Here is a 5,388-nt window from a genome sequence, read left to right on the forward strand (position 1 = left end):
AAGGCCGGGGGCCCCCGGGGCCCCCCGCCGCCGCTTCTCTTAAACGCGGTTATCCTGCGTTTCGGAGAGCAAGCCTGGCCGCCGGCTCCTCGATAAAACCATCAGGTGGGAGCGCTTGAGCGGTGACGCCGGCAACGCCCGGCAGTGGGACCCGAATGGCTCCATGGCTCTCCCTGGCCCCCTCTGGGCTGCTCCTCTGGCTTTGAACGCTGCTCTGGGAGCCAAGAAGGGAATTTCGTTGTGCAGAGAGGTACGTGCTGCGCAGGTTCTCAAAAGAGGGCTTACTTCTGCTCTTCTCCCTGGTTGCTTTTTACTTTGAAAAGGGCTTAAACCCAGCCATTTTAATGCGCGGTAGGACAAGTATTAAAGGGGATGCTCAGGTGCTTATTTGCTCCTGTGAAAAAGGATTTGCTCGCAAGCAGTTTTCCCGGGCTGCAGGCTGGGAAGGTTTGCGTCCGCATCCCCTGAGGCGGGCAGAAAGGTGATGGAGGGCATTTTGGAGAGACGGATCAGACCCCATCCTGCACATCCTCGGCGTGTGCTCTGCCTTTCAGTTTGCTGGTAGGCACTAAGTTTTGTTCCCAATCATTTACTTTTCATCCCAGTTTCAATCCTGTTATAGTCACGTACACAGAGGCCAAGCAGTCACATTCCCGGGCTTCCCATTCCTGTATGGAGCCATCCCTTTGCAGGGCCTGGCTGCAGGCAGAGCTCAGCAAATCTGCTCCGGCTGAAGCCGTTAGTTCTGGTTTAACATCCCTGGTGTTGAGGCTTCCTCCGAGAGTCTTCCCTCCAGAAGCCATGGCGCTGACAGCCCTTGTCTCTGGATAATCCCATGCATGGAAATGCCTCCTGCCCTTCTGCTCCGCATCCCCCAGCCGAGTCGTTACAGGCCTGGGCTTGCAGCCGCCACCGAGCGGTGGGTGCCCCCCGGGGGAGCGCTGGGCTGGAGCTGGGGGGGCACAAGCATTCGATGGTGTCACCCCCATCCTGGCTGCAGACGGGGTGTCACGGCCCCGGGGTGATCTACAACCGCAGCGTGGCAATAGGAGGGGAAAAGGGCTGGGGCTGGTTTGGCGGTGTTTGAGCAATCCCATCTGTTGCCTGAGCTGCAGCAGGCGCTGGGGAAGGGAACGTTCCCGTTTGCACTTGGTGCCAGGGCTCTTCCCTGAGCTGCGAGGGATCAGTCCCCATGCTTTTACAGCTGCGTTCGCTCCTCCGTTCCGGCTGCGCTCCTCTCAGAGCCCAGCAACTGTTGTTTCCAGCATGACATTACCAGCACGACCAACCCCCGGGATTATCCAACTTTATCCAATGCTCATCTGCGCTGTTCCCGGATGGCTGCCGGCCGAGCTGCAGGCGGCCTCCTCCTGCGCCTTGCGCCCTGCGTGCTCCTGGCCGGAGCTGACCCGCAGCGCCCGCAGCCTCTTGGGCTGTCCCTCCGCGTGAAAACTCCCTTTCTGCAGGGTATCGATAAGGAGGACCAGTTTGTAGGGTGCTCCCCCCGGGCTGTGCGCGCCCTGCGCGCTCCCCGGTGAGCGTAATTAAGGGTTTCTCCGTGCCTGCCGAGGTCTTGTTCTTGGTTCTGGCTCAAGCGAGCGTGGGTCCGAGTTGTGGAAGTCGTTAGCGGCGTGGGCAGGAGAAAAGGCGGGATGCAGCCATGGGCTCGCGGGGGTGAGCCTCCTCCCCGAAGGTCAGCCGCTCTTTGGGCTTATTTTATGTTTTTTAAGCGGTGAGCTAACAGCAGGGGCTGGACCCGAAGGCGTGCCGGTGCCTGAGCGCAGCGTGCAGCCGACGGGTGCGGGGGATCGTCCCGTGCCATCCTGGGATGGCAAAACCTGCGCGGGCGTTTTCTGTGCTAGCCCCCATCTCGGAGCGCAGAGCCGCTGGCGTGAAAGCTGGCGTGGAAGTGGCAAGGTGGGAGCCTTTCCTGGGGGTCTGGTGGTGGAGCAGCACAGCAGAAGGGCCGATGCTGGCTCTGCGCCTGGGATGTCCCCCGGCCCCTTCTCTGCGCCAGGACGGCCACCGCTGCTGGGTGTGGAGGTGGCTCCTCTGGGAGCTGCCACCGTGTCCCCAGGGCGAGCCAGGACCAGGCACTGCGGCTGCCGACCCTGCTGGGACGGGAGGTTTCACCCCGTGCTGCCGGGGCTGGTGGGGGGCACGGGGGCGGCACTGGCCCCACCAGGGTCCCCGCTTCTGCCTCGCTGCTCCCCGCGACCTGTGGGACAGGGACGTGTGTGCCCAGAGCTTGCAGAGCCTTTAAGCTCGTCCTGTGATGGGCGCGACAGAAGGGCAAAGGATTACGCCTGTGCCTGGGTTTGGATGAATGAATAACAGCATTCAGGGCGCCTGCTGCGTGATAGCAGAGCAAGAACTATTTTAGGGCAGGAAGAAAGTTGATCAGGCAACAGCCAAATGAGTCATCACAGCCTAATTCTGCAAACGGGGGGCACGAGGCGGAGGGAAACCCAGCCTGCAGCCCACCGTGCCTCGGCCAAGCCCACGCTCGCGCCTGGGCTGGCAGTCGGATGCCAGCTTGCTTCTTTCCTTTTTGGGAAATCCGAAGGATTTTGCTTTTCCTGGTGTCTTCCCAGCTCCTCATTGACATCGCAGAAATAAGGGCCAGAAACGTGCCGAGCCGGGGGTCCCGCTGCCCTCCCCGCTGCTCACCTGAAGATGCTGATGCGGATGACAGGAATTGGGGAGGATCCTGCGAATCCAGCTACCGGTTTATCTTTTAAATTAACTCCTGCTGATGTCGTGACTTGCTTTTCTCTGGATTTTAACTCATGCCAGTGCAGTGTTTTGCAGTTCTCTGGATTTGTAGCAGGACTTTTAAAAAAAAAAGGTTCAAAAGCCTGCATTTGCAGTGTTTCACCGCCGTCAGCTCTGCCCACAGCGGTGTTTGCCCGAGGGGCACGCCGGGTGGCCCTGGTCTGTGCCGCAGGCACCGGCTGTACCTCGGTTTTGCCAAGCCCCGCAGCCTCCAGCCGTGCATCAGGGGCCGGGAAGGTCCCAGCAGTGCAGTCCCTCGGGGGTTTTTTTGAAGCCACATGTGCAGCAGAGCCCTTTTGGCATACAAATATCTTGTCCCCGGCCCTGATTTAGTTCATCTCCTGCCCCGAAGCTTTCCGTCCCTCGGCGCGTTGCTGCGCTCAGTCACGCTATCCAGCGCGGGCTGCGAATTCAATGGGTTGTTGTCCCGGACTCCCGTGTCGCGTCGACTAACGCCTTCCCCCGAACGGAGGCGTTTGCATCCGGAGGAGCCGGTCCCTCCCCGCGGGGCAGAGGGATCGCAGGGGGATTGCCAGTGCGCGGTGGGCTGGGGGCTTTGGCGCCGGTGAATGGGGTTTCCCAGCCTTCGTGGTTACAGAAAAGACCTTAAATAGACACTGAGAGGTCAAACGCTGGGAGACAGAGACCCCCAACCACAGGCTCTTCTTGTTCCTTTATCATTCATAGCATTTTTAAATAGATCTGGGAATTTCCAAGCCTGTTTCCTGATTTTGGGGGCTGATTTTACTATTTGAGGTTTATGGGCATTTGCTGAGCTGATGGTTCTCTGCAGAAGCTCTCTTCTTCATATTTGGATAAGGCGTGTGTTTGCGGTGTATCCTATGTAACCTGTTTTCCCCTTGATGTCCGGGCTCTTTCCCCATCCTCTTGGAGCAGCCAAATCCTTTAAGGAGTGCGTGTGCCCCGTGAATGTGTTATAACTCGATTTAATATGTGACAAACCCAGCCATGCGATATTGCAATTAAAGTAGAATACCAGAGGTGCGAACAATGCCGGCTTTTTGCTATGAATGAGCCGTGAGAGCGGAGGAGGAACCGAGAAGCAGGATTTTATTAATTGACTCCAGCAGATTTATTTGTCCTCGGTGAAGAGAGCCGGGCAGGGCTGTCAAAATTGTTCCTGCTCCGCTCACACGAGGCTGCTCCGCGCCTGGCTCCTGGCAAGCAGGAGCAGATCCTGGGGACAGAGGGCGACTGCGGGGATGGAGACGGTTCTCGGCTGAGCGATCTGTTAAATGCATTTCGTTAGCCAGCGGGGAGCGAGCTGGGGGTTCCTGGTGCTGTTTGGAAATGGCCCCTCGAGCCTGGCAGTCAACCTCCTGATGCTTTTCCATGGGTCCTGTCCCGTGGGGTGAGCGAATGCCATGGGGAAAGGGGGGATCCCTGCGGGGCTGTCGGTGCGTGCCTGGGGTCTCCAGCTGCCTTTCCCGCACGGAGAGGTCTGTTTGCAGCATGGGCACCCCGTGGCCCTCGGGAGCGTCGGCTGGAGCGCCCCACGGCACCGTGCTCAGCCCGGGGGCTGCTGCCCTGAGCCGGGGTGCAGGGTCTGGCCAGGGCTGGCGCTGGTGTTTGCAGGGGGCTGTCGTTTGGGTTTGCTCGTGGGGCTCAGCAGCACGCTCAGTGCATCTGAATGCAAATGCACCCAGGATGACAAACAAGCAGGGGAGGGAGAGCAGAGTGTGCCCGTGGAGCAGGAATCATCCCCCTGTGCTCTGGAGGCGTCAGCGGTTCCTCTGGGTGCTGAGCCAGAGCAGGGCTGTCCCTTGGGGACCAGAACGGGGCTTAACCAGTGTTGCCGAAACAAACCTTCTCCCAGACTTTGCACCGAGCTTCCCAGGTTTTGCAAGTGGGTTTCGGTCTCGGCAGCCTCTGGAATCCCCTCGGAGCAGCTCGGGGCTGCAAGACGGGGTGGCGGGCCGGGCGAGCGCTGGGGACGTGGCTGTCACACACGGCCTGGCTGTGGGCAGGGGAGAGCCTGGGTGACCTTCAGAGGTGACTGCTCCACTTAATGGCTTTGAATGGCTTTGCTAAGAAATGTGCTTGGCACGTTCTTCTGAATTAAATACCATTTTAGGGACAGTTTTCTTGAACTCTCTGCCTGCCGCTTAGGAAAAAAGCCTTTGAAAATGATATTATGGATCAGAAGTGTTCCTGGGGTAATTCTGTTTCAACAGTGGAGTTAATCCAGGACTGAATTTGGCCCTGCATTTCCAAATGAGAAGCAGTAGCTGTGTAATCTGTTTATGGGTTTAAAGTGAATGTTAATCTTGGATTTGGTGGCTTTTCCCAAGGGTCGATTTGCCGTGCTGCAAAGTGTTTTAGCCCCTTGCTCTGAAACTCTCTGAGCCCACTCCATTTTTTATTTTAAAGAGCGATTTCACTGTGTTTATAAATACATGTCAAACCTGGAAATGTTAAATCCGGGGAGCCCTCTGCGGTGGAAGTAAGGCTGTTTTTTCTTACCTTGCATTTTGTTTGTACAGCACCTGGTATGGCGCATCCGAGCTCTGGGGTGGCCGGCCCCGCTGCGGGGATGGGCTGGTCCCACGGGGACGCAGTCGGATGGGTCGAATTGAATCGAATGTCCCCCGC

The 5,388-nt window shown here is 58.3% G+C and overlaps 1 protein-coding gene across 1 annotated transcript in view; it reads left to right on the plus strand.

Moving 5' to 3' along the window:
- Window positions 1-5,388, plus strand: part of CUEDC1 (CUE domain containing 1) — a gene marked incomplete at its 5' end in the record, with an annotated part of 40,676 nt that overhangs the window by 7,322 nt on the left and 27,966 nt on the right. The window lies entirely within an intron of this gene.

Source organism: Egretta garzetta, unplaced genomic scaffold (genome assembly GCF_000687185.1).
Source record: "Egretta garzetta isolate BGI_Z169 unplaced genomic scaffold, ASM68718v1 scaffold120, whole genome shotgun sequence".
Taxonomy (NCBI): Eukaryota; Metazoa; Chordata; class Aves; order Pelecaniformes; family Ardeidae; genus Egretta; species Egretta garzetta.